The 16,848-nt window shown below is 48.4% G+C and overlaps 1 protein-coding gene and 1 pseudogene across 5 annotated transcripts in view; both read left to right on the plus strand.

Moving 5' to 3' along the window:
* PCDH1 (protocadherin 1) overlaps positions 1 to 16,848 on the plus strand; it is a 276,302-nt gene that overhangs the window by 100,534 nt on the left and 158,920 nt on the right. The gene's annotated exons all lie outside the window — the stretch shown is intronic.
* Positions 15,657 to 16,667, plus strand: LOC148126265 (lamina-associated polypeptide 2-like; annotated as a pseudogene).

Raw genomic sequence — 16,848 nt, forward strand, 5'->3', positions numbered from 1 at the left:
AATGAAAGTCAAGCAGTCAACTCAGCAAGCAAAGCACATGTGGAAGCTGAATGGCCCCTCCCTGGCTGGGGAATAAATAGAAGGAAAGAGAAGTGGTTGTTGTAGGAGAAAACATTTAATCTTTCTGAAGATTTTGCTCATTGTGTTTCGTGTCACAGACTGCTTGCCAGAACTTAATTTTCAGCCTTTTGGCTGGGAGCTCATGGCCTTGCAATTATCACAAGAAACTGATAAGGTCTGCTGCTACCGTTAACTCTTTGAAAGGACTATTGCCTAGACTTTTCAGTGGGTGAATGCAATTAATTCACAAGTGGTAAATAGGGGTTTTTGTGACAAGTAGTCTGTTCTTGCTTCTGCTAAGGCTGGGTCAGAACACCGAGTGTCTCCACCCCCTCATCTCATCTCAAGCCGCCACTCTCCTTCTATTTCATTATGCGGGCCTCTGAGTATCTGGGTGAAATTAGGGGAAATTTGGCTTCTGCTGCCTTCAGTGCGCTCCACCAGAGCTCATCACCCTCCAGGTAGGCATTCCCCACAGCCATCTCTTCTTCCCATGCCCTTGGTAGGCCAGCCTTTTCCTGCCACATCTTTGGCCGAGTAATCACTAGCAGGGTGGCCTCACTTAGGCGTCTGCCTGTGTTGCCACTGAGGTAGTTGCGGGTTTTCCAGCCATTTCTCCCCTCCTCAGCCATTTCCTCCTGAGATTTTCTCTCCTTCCTGAGGCAGCAGGGTGGAGGACCAGGGCTTAGGAATCCCAGAGATTTGATGGTTTAAAGGGAGTGTTGGATTAATGTCATAGTTCCGAGTAATGGACCCCCTTTACAAGTTGTTTCCTGAATAAATGTTGCATCTAAACAGTTACGATAGCACTGTCATGGTTCCGAGTAATGGTCCCAATCAATTCAGGATTCAGGCTGCAGTTTTTCTCAAAAATCCATTTTATTGGGTACATCATGTTGGCACGTTCAAATGTGAATCCAACTCTAAATATTTCCTGCATTTTCAGTATAATAAAAGAAATAAGATATCACTCACCTTCCTAGTGTCACTGGTCATGTTAAACAATCAGGTAAATCCCTCTTTCCCTATATATATGGCAACTAAGAAACAAAGTAAAAAGATTATAGCTTCAGCTAATGTCATTTGGGGAGTTGACAAGCACTTCAGGAGAATTTAGGATGCTAGATTCCCTCCTAATTATCCACACCTACAAAGGAATTTCCAGCAGTTACCACAATTTACATATCTTGGAAACTTTGATGACAGAGAGTGTGAACAGTCCTCCCCCTTATAGATGAGATAAAATATCAATTATTAAATAAACTAATGAAAACTTTTTTTAAAGTGATCTTGTTTCTTTTTGTCACCTATTACTTCTTTGATGGTTTGTGCCTACAGGTGGGATGGTATGCACTTAAGTAAGTATTAGTATAGTGGTTCAAGAGGATAGTATAGTGGTTCAAGGGGAGGGTAAGTCTGGACCCCATTGCTTCTGGAAATAGTGGGATCCTATGTTGAGAAGCCCGGTATTTACCATCATGCCAGTTAGTCGCTGCCTCTCCCCAGAATCTCAGGCAGTGGTTACCTGGGAGGGGAGCCTTCCTCCCTTCCTTTTTTTCCTTCCAACACATCTAAGAGGTACTAAGAAACACTGGAAAAGAAATGTGGAGATGAGAGAAGCTGAGATGAAAACAGGAAGCAGAGGATTGCAAGGGAAGCATTGAACTGTGATCTTACTTGCAAAGTGTGACATTTTAGGTCAAGCATCAGCTTCCATCTGGGCAAAATGATGCACAAAGAGAGGGAGGGAGGGAAGGGAAAGGAAGGGAAGAGGAAGAAGAGATGATGAAAGAGGAAATAAAAAGGAGAGGCGAGGGGAAGGAAGGGAAACACTGGAAAAGAAATGTGGAAATAAGAGAAGCTGAGATGAATTCCAATGGCTGTTGGAAGTGCTGCTATTTTTCTGCAAGTAGAGGGTCATTCTCCAATATCCTCTGAACCAGCGATGAAAGGGAGGCAGTCTGGCAGCTGTTTACCTGCCTATGCCCTCGCAATGCCAGCAGCCATGTACCACCTCCATTTGCCTGCCATGTCCCCCATACCAATATAAGGATGCTTTTGGGCTACAGCGTTGCCATTTCCAACACCTTCCCCCTGTGATTGCCCGTCACATGCTGCCGCCCGCAACATTGCTTCTGCCTTTCACCTGATTGGCTGGTGGCTATTTGTCCTATGCAGCCAAAGAGCTGGGTCAAACAGTGTCTGGGCTTATGGGCAGGGACTGAGGGCCAGGGGCCCATTGGATGTGGAGAATGGCCAGAGGAGGGCCAGTGCAGCAGCAAAGTTGGCTATGAATGGGTTGAGGCAGGTGGCTGGAGGTGAAGAAGGCATGGCCAAGCATGGGAAACTAAAAGTCCCAGACCCCTTCTTGCAATAGTACTCATGTATGGGCAGAAATATGCACACACATACATGTACACACATACTCCTACACACACACACATACACACACACACACACACACCTTTAAAGTATGCTCATGAAACCTCTCACAATATCAATAAAATATTATTGATAAACTGCGAATAACCTATTATACTGTTTCCTGCTGTCATTTACATTTTTTTTTCAAACCATAGAACTGTACTCTGTAGCACCCCGCTTGAGCTCTCATTCTACTTTATTTAAGAATTGTTGCCATACATTTTGGAAGCTTGATGTAAAAATATCTTGAAGACATTCCATCCACCCCAAGCTAAATTAAATGCTAATCAAAATATCATAATTTTTGAAATCATTTGCAAAGTCAGGATATGTCCATAGCATTCTCAGAATTTTTTAACAAATGTGTAAGAAATTGATTAATTCTAACATTGTAGAAGAATATATTCTAATCTAGTTATCAATGCATTGATTCAAGATAATTCCACATTGATCTCTTCACATGTTGCTCTAGAATCTTCCCAAATCAGAAAACTGGTTTATTACTATCTGGATCCTACTTGTTTCTCTTTTTGAAGATAGGAACAATATTTGCATCCCTCCAGCCGTCTTCATTCATTCTCTTTGATTTCTGGAAGATAATTAATAAAAGTCTATCTAAACTAACCACAACTTCCTTTAATAATTAGCAAATATTTGTTAAGAATGTGTTCTGTCAGAACAATCTATTTTATTCATTTATCCTATTTTAATTGGATAGATTTTTGAGTAGATTTGTGAAAATTATATGGACATAGTATATCTTGATTTCAACAAAAGATTTAGCAGAATATTTAGCTATGATTAGCAAACTTGTTAGATTTAGACCAGAAGGCATGAAAATTAAGTAAATAGCTGGTTTTTAAATCACACTCAAGGAATATTTCTGAAAGGAGTTTCTTCAACCTGGAATGAGAAATTAAGTTAGAAAGTCCAATTCTGGCAGGGTCAATGTTTTTATTAATGATTTGTATGGGAAAGTGGCAAAATGGCACTTTTTTTTTTTTGACAAACCTGCCAGAGTTATTTTCCTCGAAAACAGAAATCACATAAGTTTAGCATTGAAAATACTTAGAATGGTAAGAGCACTTATAAAAAGATCTTGCAATAATAATTAACTGCATAGCAAAAAGGAATCAGAATAGTTATATGTTGCTGCCAAAAAGGCAAATGCAATTTTAGACTGCATCAAGCAGAAATAGTTTCAAATCATGGGATATATACAGGGGTGGGCTGCTACTGGTTTGCCCTGGTTTGGGTGATGTCAGGCTACAGAACTTTTTCTCATTCAATTAACAAGAATGAACTTCTGAAAACCAAACGTATCAAAAGGAATCCTTTACTGAGATGAGACAATTTATGTAGGAGTTCAAAGCAGCGTCTAATGTCTCTCAGGCATACCGGGATAGATAAGGGAGTTTAGAACCTCTCCTCTTCTCTCAATGTGTATTTTGTGAAACAAAAGCCAGTATGTTTATTCCCACCCCCACCCCTTCTGAAGGAACGATCTTTGTCACAGTTTCCCAAGCATACATCTCACAGTGGAATTTTTATGATCTCATCTCCTGGCTGTGCCTCTCATAGGTGATAGGTTCCGGCCATCTGGCTTTTTTCCCTCCATTGTATTATGTGTGGGTTATACAAATTCGATATAAGATTGAATGTATTCAGGTTACATCAAGAAAGGATTTCTCTCCCCCGCCCTTTTCTTCTTCCAGTGAAGAAATGACAGATAGAGGGATCTGACATCCTGCCCTCCTTAAAAAACAGATAGGTCTACCTGGGAAAAAAAATCATGCATTACATTAGCAATTCAGGATGGTTTATCAGGGTATTTTAGGTGGAACTTTTGTAGTAATGTGGGTGCTTTTAGGTGTCGGTTTTGCTACCAACTCATTTTCTGAGGAAGGAAGGTGTTTCCAAGCTACTAAATATTGTGTGGCTCCACGGTGAGTGAGTGAATCAAGGATATCTTTAAATTCAAAATGCTGTTCTCCATGTACCATGATGGGGGTTGGAGGTGTGGGAAGGGTGGGGTCTGAGGTTTGAAGAGATCTCCGGTTTGAGCAAGCTACAATAAAATACTGGATGAATCTGCCTAAGTGTTATTGGAAGTCGAAGCTGTACCGTCACGGGGTTAATAATTCTGGAGATTTTGTGGACAAATATACACAGTCCCCAATCTTGAAAGGTTTAGGGTTGCAACATTTTTTGTCTACTTGAGCTTTGACGACTGCTCTAGCTTCCTGTAAAGACTGGCCACATGGCTTATAAATTATCCATCCACTCCTTAAGGGAGGGGATTTCAGGTTCTTTGATGGGTAGTTCCATCATGGGGTTGAATTCTTGGCTCATGGCTACCTGGAAAGAGGTCAACCCTGTGATACGATGGTCTTAGTTATTGTATGCTACCTCTGCAAAAGGAAGAAGGTCAGTCCAATTGTCCTGTTGGTAATTAATAAAGCATCTTAAATATTGTTCTAATACAGTTTACTCTCTCCGTCGATCTGTCAGTCTGGGGGTGACTTGATGATGACAACCCCTGGGTGGAGCCTAATAGGTTTAAAAATGCCCGCCAAAATTTGGATGTGAACTGAACACCCCTATCTGAGATAATCCGTTTGGGAGCTCCATGAAGGCGATAAATGTGTATTAAGAACATCTTTGCCAATGCCTTGGCAGTTGGGATATTTTGGCATGGAATAATGGGATTCCTCTCTCCATTGTATCATGTGTGGGTTATACAAATTCGATATAAGATTGAATGTATTCAGGTTACATCAAGAAAGGATTTCTTTATCAGTCCCCCCCCCCCTTTTCTTCTTCCACTGAAGAAATGACAGATACACGGATCTGATAGGCGAACTGGTAGCTAATTTTATCATTTTTAATGCACAATTCAGCAAATTGGTAAACCCCACCCCTGGCTGGCCCCACCCACCCCACTCTGCCCCTCCCAGGAGTCCGCACACGGCCTGTTTTGGATGCCAGGTAAGTACAGAGGCTTGGGGAAGGCGAAAATTGGGCCTCCGGAGCCCGGAATGCCATTTTTGCCGTCCCGGAAGCTCAAAGAGGTGCAGAACGTCGACTAGGCCATGCCCACCATGGCCACGTCCACCTAGCAACCGGGCAGAGAACCAGTTGCTAAAATTTTTGAAGTCCACCCCTGTACATACGTACATACATACATACATACATACACACACACACACACACACACACTTTCTTTGACAATGTGACTAGATTAGTATACTAAGGAAATAATGTGGCTATAATGTACTTAGAATTTAATAAATCATTTAATAAAATAGATGGTAGCACTTTCTTTGATAGAGTGGGACAACATGGATGGATGGTCCCAGGACCAGATGGATTTGCAGTTAGCCAAACAACTGTAGCCAGCTCCTACTTCTTAATGGGTGTGTATCCACATTGGGAGAGGTATGTAGTAGCATACCTCAGGATTCTGTCTTGGGCCCAGTACTCTTCAGTATTTAGAACATAGAAAAATAGGCTTGGGAGGGATTTTGTAGGTCTTTCAGTCCAATCCCCTGCTTGAGCAGGAGACCTTATACTATTCTGGACAAATAACTGTTCAATCTCTTCTTAAAACGCTCCAGTGATGAAGCACTTACAACTTTCAGAGGTAAGTCATTCCACTGTTTTAATTGATCCCACTGTCAGAAAATTTCTCCTTAGTTCTAGGTTGGATTTTTCTTTAATGATATTCCATCTGTTATTTTTCATCCTGCCCTCAGGAGAATAGATCTACCCCCTCTTCTCTGTGACAGTTCCTCAAGTACTGTAAGAGTGCTATCATATCACCCCTTAGTCCTTCTTATGAAGTCTTTGTTAGATTAGATATACCTTGTTCCAGTAATGCTATTCAAATTGTTTTACTACTGGTTCTGTGGGCATGGCTTGGTGGATATGGCATGGTTTGTTGGACATGGCAGGGGAAGGATATTGTAAAATTCCTATTTCCACCCCACTCCACTCCAGGGGAAGGATATTGTAAAATCCCCATTCTCCATAGAACTGCTACGAGCATCCAGAGTGGGAGGTGCTCCAGTCTCGGCTCTCACAGGCTGAGCTTGAATTGAGGAACGCTCCTCCCCATCACGCGGTCCCTCGTAGCGTTCCCTAGTTTTAGCTCAGCCTCGTGACAGTCAGGCTGTGTTTTCTCAAGCTCTTCGCCAATTCAGGTTTTCTCTGTAGGATTTCTTCACCAGGTTGGACCTTTAATTTGGTTATTTCTGCGCAGTTGCCCTGGGGTCTATAGCTCCCTATGGGAGTTCCCCCATCCTGGGGGGGGGGGGGTTTCTTAATCTTTTCCCTTTGGGCAGAATTCCAGCACTTCGCGTTGCTGGCGCCCCCCCTCGCCTACCGCTTCGTTCTCTCTACCGCTGAGCGCTGTTTCGTTCCTGCCTCAATCGGTTGTTTCCCCCCCCACTGAACGCCCATAACCAGGGGAGATCTATCTACCCCCTGTTCCTCCCATTCTCGGGCCCTCATAGGCCTCCTCAACGCCGGGAGAGTAATCCGCCGCTGATAGCCCCTCTCACAACTCGCGGCCGCCATTTTGGGCGCCGCGTGGCATCCGCCATTTTGGGCGCGGCCTCGTGGCCGGCCGCCATTTTGGGGCCTTGTCTAACAGTGCAACCAGGCTGCGTGGATAAGTTATCTCACTAGGCAGATCCCCGGGGACTGCTTAAAGCCGTCGCTCGTTCCCTCAGGGTCTTTCGAGGGTCCCGAGCTTCTCCACCAGGTCCGTTGGCTCCGCAGCCATTCTCAGCTGGCGAGGTAGCAGCGCTTTTTCAACCCCCCCAGTCTTCGTCTGGGGAGGCAGCTGCTGTAGGCCATCATATTTTTTCACAGGCCTGGCGTTCATTTCGGCTGATTGATTTTCCACCTGTACCTTACAACTGCTGCTCCCTTCTCCAGAGCAACTCAAAGTGCACTAATAAGAGTAGCAATGAAACTGAAAGGGCAATAGGCACAACTTCTTCATATATCCCAATTTCATTCCGTTTAAAAAAAACACACACACACACAAACAAGAAGGAAAGAGAAATAAAGAAAATGATTAATGATTAAATGATTAAATTCAATGAAATATATATATTAAAAAAAATTCACTAAAAGGGGGGCGTGAAACAACCATTGTGATACCCGGCCTTGGTGTAGGTCGCACTCAGACGAGCCAACCGTCTCATACTAACTTAAATAATTTTTTCCAGCTTTTTTTCCAGATGGCAGATGACAATTCTTCATGTGGACCTTCTCTGAAGGCCAAATCCAAAATGCATTACCTGCGCAAACAGGCACAGGAGACCTCCAAAGCCTCACAGAAGGATGCCCTCAGACGCCACAAGGCATTGGAGAGGGAAATAGACAGGTGGTCTGGAGAGTCAGGCTCCGTGCCTCTGGCCCTCCCCCCCACCATGCCCTCAACCTCCACCCAACCGCCTCCTCCTTCCTCGCCTGCTCAATCTTCGGCCTCGGTGCCTAGACAAGCTCCTGAAGCTACTTTCACCCCCACTGCTGCTGGCTTGCGCCAGGAGGAACCAGAGGAAGATTCCATGGTTGAAATCCCTGAGAAAATGAGATCCTGGATGGAGTTTGCCATCCGCCAGGGAATCGCGCAAGGTCTCCAGCAGATGGCCGGTCCGGCCCCTCGGCCTGCGGCCTCTGAAGTCCAGGCTCCATCCGTCAGATCTCTCCCCAGGTCGGATGCTTCACATGGTCAGGTACTCTCCCAGAGGGAACTGCCTCTCTCTCATGGGGTAGAGGAGGAGGAGCAGGAACACGATCAAGGGGACCCGATCCATTTCGGGGAAGAGGAGGACCTTGATTTGGGGTCCATGATCTATAGCGAACCCCTCTCGGGGGCAGACCCAATGGAGGGGGAGATCAGAGGATGAAGGCCTCACCCCGGACCAGCCCACCTTTGTGGGGTTGTTCAAGCCACACCTGTTTAGGTCCATCCTTTTCAAGGCCAAAAATATCTCAGGCCTGATCTCCCAGCCCCCCCCCCCGAACCTGCAGCCTCGGGGGGGGGGGGGCCCACGACTCCATCTTTAGTCAGCCAGTAGTAGAGACTGAAGTCATTCCGGTCCCACCTATCTTTTCCGATCTGGTTTCCAAGCAACTGGCCTCTACAGGGGCGCCTCCAGCCCCCTCCAGTCAGGACAAACGCTTTTTCAACCTTGACCCTGACTTCTCTCTCCTGCTGGCCCCCCCCACGGTTGACAAACCCATTATGGGTTTGGCTTCTTCCTCGACCCTAGCGATGCTTTAGAGGCCCTGAAACCAGAAGACAAGCGAGCCGAGCTGGCCTTACGCCGAGCCCACCAATCCGACGCCTGGGCCATTAGATCGGCCACGGCCGCATCTTTCTTCACCAGATCCTCAATCAGATGGCTCCACCAGCTAAAGCAACATGTCCCCGCGTCCAATCTCAGGGCGCATCAGGACATTGCAAAGCTCACGGCCGAGTTCTCAGGCAACGCCACTTATCAGGCTGTGAAATTCTCCACCAGAGCCATATCCTCGCAGGTCACAGCTCGCCGCTTGCTCTGGCTCCGTCACTGGCAAGCGGACATTAAAAACAAGGTGAAATTGGCATCCGCTCCCGTTTCGGGAGGCAAATTATTTGGTCCGGTCCTTGATCCCTTGCTGGTTGAGAGCCGTAACAAGTGCAAATACCTCCCCTCTCTTTTTCGGAGGTCCGACTCCAGAGCCCCCCGTCCTTTTGACGAGGATCCTTTCGTTCCTCCTTCCAGACCTCCTTTCCCCCCAGATACCAGAGATCTCCCTCCTACCGGCCGCCCCATCACAAGATCGGGCCGAATCCGCCGAGAGGTCCAGAAGGGGTGGCTCCTATAAAAGGCCCTTCCGGGGATCTGGGAGCAGGCCCTTTCGGCGCTTCAGATAACTTAACCCTCTCCCTCCCCATCGGTGGCCGTCTCAGGTACTTCGCCAACCAATGGGAGGCCTCTACTACTGATGCATGGGTCAGGGACACGGTCCGTTTTGGCCTTGCCCTTGAGTTCCAGTCCCCCCCTCCTGATTTCTTCATGTCCTCCCCCTCTCCAAAGACCCTGCCAAGCGGGCCCTCATGGATGCCGCCATCAGTCACCTCCTTGATATAAAAGCTATTCAACCCGTGCCCGTCGCTCAACGAGGACGAGGTTTCTATTCCCATCTGTTTGTAGTGCCCAAGCACTCGGGGGGTTGGAGGGCTATCTTAGACTTAAAAAGACTGAACCGTTTTCTGCCCCCCCCCCCGCAAATTCAAAATGCACACGTTACAATCAATACTCCTAGGAACCAGACGAGGGGACTGGCTCACTTCAATTGACCTCTCAGAGGCGTATTTGCACATCGCAATTCGACCCTCTCACTACAAGTTTCTACGCTTCTCCTATAATAAACAACACTTCCAGTATGTCGCGCTTCCCTTTGGACTGTCTTCCGCTCCCAGGGCCTTCACCAAGGTCTTGGCGGCCCTGGCAGCCCACCTTAGATCCCTCCCAGTCCGTCTCCACTGCTACCTGGATGACATCCTCATCCAGTCCTCCTCAAAAGATCAGGCAGAGAGAGACACCAAACTCACTCTTGCTGCCCTTCAGGACCATGGGTTTCTGATAAATTGGAAAAAAAGTCACCTTTCCCCTTCTACCCAGCTAACCCATCTGGGGGCGGTGATTGACACTGTTCAGGAGCTGGTCTTCCTGTCCCCGGAAAGGCTCCTTAGCATTCAACAATCTATTAAGCTTATTAGGCGTGCAAAAAAGGTGTCTCTGTTAGACTTGTCAAAATTGTTAGGCAAGTTGGTTTCATGTATCTCTGTTATTCCTTGGGCCCGTTTTCACACCAGATCCCTTCAATGGTTCCTGCTTCTGCATCAGCGATCAGGAAGGAGCAACTCAAGGCTCCTGGTCAGAGTCCCTCCAAGAGTCCTCACATCCCTCCTCTGGTGGACCAGACCGGCCATCAACAAGGGCCACTACTTCAAAGAGCCCAACCGGCTGACCCTCACCACAGACGCGAGCCTATTCGGATGGGGCGCTCACGTCCACTCTCTCTCGTCCCAGGGCAGATGGTCGACAACAGAACGACTCTGCAGCATAAATTGGTTGGAGCTTCACGTCGTTTACCTGGCACTTCACAGTTTCCTACCTCAGGTACGCGGGCGCCACATCCTGGTCCTTAAAGACAATGTCACGGCAAAAGCCCATATCAACAGGCAAGGGGGCACCCAATCGATACGGCTCATGAGAGAGGCCGAACGCCTTTGCCGATGGGCGGAAGCAAACCTGTCATCCATCAAGGCAGACCATATCTCGGGGGCCCTAAACATCCAAGCAGATTGGCTCAGCAGAGCCACCCTAGACCAAGCGGAATGGCGTCTCCACCCATCCCTATTCAGGGAGGCAGCCTCAATCTTCGGCCTTCCCAAGGTGGACCTCTTTGCATCCCCCCTCAACGCCCAGCTACCAAGGTTCTTCTCCAGGTACACCTCCCATGGGGCGGAGATCCACAACGCCCTGCATTGCTCTTGGCCCCCAGGGCTTCTCTATGCCTTCCTCCCTGACCCTCATCCCCAGGGTCATCCACAAACTGATCCTGGAGCAAGCGGAAATTCTTCTGGTGGCCCCCTATTGGCCCAGACGTCCGTGGTTTGCGGACCTCCACAACCTCTCAGTGCCCCCCCCCCCGGAGGATCCCACCCAACAAGATTTCTCTGTCCCAGGGCCAACTTGCACATCCGAAACCCCAATGGCTCCAATTAGCCGTCTGGAGGTTGAGCGGGACCGCTTAAGGAGGAGAAGTTCTCCAACCAGGTCATAGACACTATCCTGGCAGCCAGACGGCCCTCGACCACAGGAATATACAACGCCACGTGGGTCGCCTTTCGTAATTGGTCCCACAAACTCCAGATCAATCCCCTCTCTCCCTCCATTGCACAGGTCCTGGATTTTCTTCAAGAGGGCCTTAACAAGGGTCTATCCCCTAACACCCTAAGACAGCAGGTCGCGGCCCTGGCAACCGTTATTCCCACTGGTAGTGGGGGTTCCCTCTCTCATCACCCCCGTATCCGGGCCTTCCTTAAGGGAGCTTCTAATCTGCGCCCCCCAACTGTCCACCGCTATCCCACCTGGGATCTCAATAGGGTCCTCATTTCCCTTACCAAGCCTCCCTTTGAACCCATCAGGGAGGCCTCCCTCCAGTTCCTGACACTCAAAACTGTGTTTCTTGTGGCTATCACATCTGCTCGCCGGATTTCGGAGATAGCAGCCCTCTCCATCAGAAAGGATTTATGTGTGTTCCATTCGGATAGGGTCGTTCTCCGACCTGACCCCACCTTCCTACCCAAGATTAACTCAGCTTTTCACAGAGCTCAGGAGCTCATCATCCCGAACTTCTGCCCTAGACCCTCTCGGGAAAGGGAGAGACAGTGGCACACTCTTGATGTGCGGTGCTCCCTAAGGATCTACATCAGATGCACCCAGCCTTTCCGGAAGTCAGAGGCATTATTTCTGTCCTTCCAACCCAAGTCGCTCGGTCACAAAGTGTCACCTACCACTGTTGGCCGCTGGATTAGGGCCGCCATTTCTAAGGCATACCAGGCACAGGCCCTACCTGTTCCCCCCGGCATAACTGCGCACTCCACCAGGAGCACGGCTACCTTGGCCGCATGGGCCACGCAAGCTTCAATAACCGATATCTGCCGGGCTGCCACCTGGGCATCCCCGTCCCCTTTTATCAGGCATTACAAAATTGATGTGTTCGCCTCGGCTGAGGCCTCTTTTGGCAGGCGGGTCCTTCAACGGGTCCTTGAGGTTCCAGAGGAGATTCTGAACCAGACGGGATCCCTCCCGTAGGACTCGCCAAGCTTTGGTATGTCCCACTCTGGATGCTCGTAGCAGCTCTATGGAGAAGGGGCGTTGGTTCTTACCTGATACGCTTCTTCTCGTAGAGCTGCGTAGAGCATCCAGCCCCACCCCTTAGTCCGTCTGGTGGGGAATCTTGTTTCGGCCAATGGATTAGCTGTTAGTTAGGATGAGAATAAGGCCTTTCCTTCTCGTCTTCGCAAAACTGGGGAACGCTACAAGGGACCGCATGATGGGGAGGAGTGTTCCTCAATTCAAGCTCAGCCTGTGAGAGCCGAGACTGGAGCACCTCCCACTCTGGATGCTCGTAGCAGCTCTACGAGAAGAAGCGTATCAGGTAAGAACCAACGCCCCTTCCCTCCCCACCCCACTAACCTGCTTTTCAGCTCCATTCTTCTGTGCAAGGGCAACAAAAGAAGACTCAGCCAATCAGCTGGATCTTGGGAGGCAGTGAATCAATGGGGGTGGGGCAAGTCAGAGGTGGTATTTACCGGTTCGCCGAAGTAGTCAAAATTTCCATTACCGGTTCTCCAGAACTTGTCAGAACTGGCTGAATACCACCTCTGCCTTGTTCCCTCTTTCATTCATCCTGTAGTTTCGCCTCCTTGCTCTTCTCTTCACTCTTTCTAGATCTCAATATCTTTTTGTATCATGATGACCAGAACTGGATGCAATATTCCAAGTGTGGTGTCACTTGTGCGTACTATCCTGAAGTGGTACTATCACTTCACTTGATTTGAAATTATCCCTCTATTGATACAGCCTAGGACTCTACTGGCTTTTTAGGCAGTTGTATCACACTGCTGGCTCATACTTAAGTAGTCATCTACAAGGACACCTATGTCATTCTCAAAGTTCCTACTGCTGAGCCAGGCAACGTGTATTCTATATCTGGGTATTTGGTTTTTTTTTCTTGCCCATGTGCAGGACCTTAATTTCTCTACTTTGCATTTTAATAATAACAGAGTTCCAACAGAGTTGGAAGGGACTTTGTAGGTCATCTAGTCCAACCCTCCGCCCAAGCAGGAGACTACACCATTTCTGACAGATGGCAGTCCAGTCTCTTCTTGAAAGCTTCAAGTGATTTTGTGGGATAGAGCTCAGTATTCAAGTCTGTCAAGCTCCTTCTGAATCTTGAGTGTTTTCTACAGTGTTTGGGGAGTGGAAAGGTGAGAGCCTAGCTGGGGCTGAGAACTTAAAACTATAGCACTCTAAGGGTTCCCTCCCTCACCTGTTCCTCCCAGGATATCTGAGGAAGTGCACAAGAGTGACGAGAGAGGGATGGCAGAGGCCTTGGCTTCTAGTAAGGGAGACGTCAGGGAAGGGGAGATGCTCACTTTGGGGAACATGGAGTGGACAATGTGTTAGATTGACTCAGCCTTCCATCCTTCTGTCCTTCCGAGGTGGGTAAAATGAGGACCAAGATTGTTGGGGGCTGACTCTGTAAACTGCTTAGAGAGGGCTGTAAAGTGGTATATATGTCTAAGTGCTATTGCTATTAGAGTGATGACATATGAGGTACTACAGGAACCAAAGGGCAGGCCATTACAGGGAGAGACACCCTGAGATGTACCATCTTCTAGCCCTGAGCTCATTTCCAGCTCCTGGACAGTATACCCTTGGGAGCCCTGAGGTTCAACTGCTGCTGGTAAATGCCAGGTTAGTCAATAATAAGGTTTCCTTTATTCAGGATCTTATTGAGAAGGAGCAACTGACCTGGCATGTATTGCTGGAAGAAGGGGTTCCCCTCTCAGAGATGTGCCCAGCTAGGTTTAGAGTTTGGCACCAGCCAAGACCCCAGGGTAGGGGAGGTGGGGTGGCAGTGATTATTCGAAAATCTCTTTTGGCACTCAGGAGCCTTTCTCCAGTGTGCCGATGGGAGAAACCAAGGTTGACACATGCCTTTCTGCCCAGAGACTGAGTCATCAAACTTTTAGCCACTCCTCTCTCGCCTATCTGAATCCCCAGTTTTGACAAAGTCTTGGCCCTAAGAAACGTTGGCAAGATTGACCGAAGTTTAAAGCAGAAGGCTCTTGGCTTCTCCCGACGGGTTTGAATTGACATTTGGTTTGATAGTGAACAAAGAGGCAGCCAGCTGCCGTGCTAGTTCGGCTTTCGGCTTTGCCAATACTGCTGCATTGAACTTAACTGGCTCTTCCCTGCTCTTCAGCACCAGCCACCATCACAACTGGACCACCAGTTGATTTAACCTTTGGCTGGCTCACCCGGGTCTCTCCAGAGACGCCACTCATGCCTGTGAGCACTTTCTAGCCACGTGGAAGCATGCTGGCTCACCCAGCCCACCAGGAGTGGCCGCTGCCCCAATTGAACTCTGACTGGAGAAAAGCGTGCTTTTTAATGCCGCTTGTGAGTGCGCTGGCTTGCCCAATCCGTCTGGAACAGTTGCCACCACTGTAAACCCCTGCTCGATCTGTGGACTTTAGGAATGGATCAGTGTCATTGCCAGGCTCATTTCAGGCAGCAGTGATCCTCGTAGAGTCAGCTGCCTGTCACAGGGGCCAGAGCTGTCAAAATGGTGGAACACACAGTGACAGCAGACTACGTGGGGCAGTCACATTCCCTGTGCCACTCAAGCCCGCAAGGCAAAGCTCCAGGAAGGTTAAATCGGCTAGCAAAGGAGCAGCTGATAAAATAAGGGCAAAAGCCCTTTATCCAAGGAAGGCTTCTAAAGCTGAAGAGAAGCATGCCAGAAGGCACCAAAAGGCACTAGAGAAACAAATCTCCAGAGCTGAAAAGCAAGCAGCGGGGGAGGCATCCCCTCAGACAGCTCCTGTCTTTTCTGACTCTCAGCAGCAGGAACCATTGCTTGACTCAAGTACTGCAGTTCAGCAGGCTTGGTCACCAGAGGGCAACAGAGAGCAATCTATTCAGCCACAGGCACCAATGATTTTTCTCCTTTTTCCTGCCTAGCAACAGCAGAAGGAGAGCTTCAATCTAAAGGCAGGGTCAATGTTCCTGAGGCCACATTCACCCCCATTGCAGTAGGGCTGTGTCCAAGGGAGAGCCAGGGGAAATTATCTGGGAAAATGAAAATCCTAATTTCAGAGGCCATATCACATGGGATTGCTATGGGTCTGCAGCAAAAACACCAATCTGTCTCCCTGGCATCTGAACCTTCCCTGCATATCTGTCAGCTACCTCAGCTCCCCACAGATGTGCCAAGTTTCCAGGGACCTCCATGTCCCAGCCCTTCCATGAGGAGTGCAGACTCATTCTTGGAAGGTGGAGACCAGAGGGACCAGGCTCTATTGGAAGATGAAGATGTCATTCAGGATCCCCCAACATTCCAGGACTCTTCCATCTAGCCCTCTTCAAGTCCTGCATAAAGCCAAAACCACGGCTTATATGGGAGTTGAGTCTCATTCAACAGAGGCAACCTTGGGCCTCCAGGACCCAAGTGACCATCTGTTTTCAGAACCAACTATGGCACAGGAAGACATTCCCTCACCCAAACTGTTTCTGGACATAGTCCAGAGGCAATGGGCTCAACCAGGGTCATTTCCCACTCCAAGTGGAAATGATAAAAAAAGTTTTTTAATATGGCCCCAAACCTCAGTCCAATTGGAGGCAGTCCAATTGCCAACAGTGGAGGCCTTGACCATTCTGTCTGATGACATAGCGGAGATCCTGAAGACAGAGGACATGCGGGCGGAACTGAACTTCTGCAAGACCCATCAGGCGGCTACCTGGGTGGTCAAAGCAGTGACGGCCACCTCATTTTTTAACAGGACCTCTTTGCTCTGGCTTCACTAGCTACAAGCAAGAGTGTCACCTTAGGAGATTCAGCTCCACCAAGATATCAACAAGCTGGTGGCAATAACCAAATTTTCGGCCGACGCTACCTTGCATGCAGCTTGTTTTGTCTCTAGGGTCCTTGCCTCCTCAATAATATTCCGTCATCTGCTATGGCTTCGCTACTGGCAGGCATATGTGAGGTCTAAGTGAAGACTAGCCTCTGCACCCTATAAAGGGAACAGACTATTTGGGAGGCCCTGGATCCAATCCTTGTAGAAAACAAGGACAAGAGGAAGGTTCTACCTTCCTTGGGCAGGCAAGCAGACCACCGACTCTCGCTGTACTTTCGTAGGCTGATCTTTTGGTTGACAAACACTGGACTTGGCACCTCTCAATTTCAGCGCCCCTACTCTCAGATACCTGACTGCCAACTGGACAGATCCGGTTTTCAGGACAAATCTAGGCAACAATTCCAGGCCAAGCAGCTATTTTGTGGGTCAGGAAGTCATCCCTTTCGTCACTCCAAGTGATTCCCAGGCCAGTTCTCCCATTGGCGGGCACCTAGGCCTATTTACAGACCAATTGGAGATGACAACGGCATATACTTGGGTCCTAAACACGGTGAGACTAGGCCTCACATTCAAATTCCTCTCCACACCCCCGAGGCACTTCATCCGTTTCCCCTTCTCCAAAAACAACATCAGGAGAGGCC

Source organism: Pseudonaja textilis, chromosome 3 (assembly GCF_049901715.1).
Source record: "Pseudonaja textilis isolate UNSWEBS1 chromosome 3, rPseTex1.2, whole genome shotgun sequence".
Taxonomy (NCBI): domain Eukaryota; kingdom Metazoa; phylum Chordata; class Lepidosauria; order Squamata; family Elapidae; genus Pseudonaja; species Pseudonaja textilis.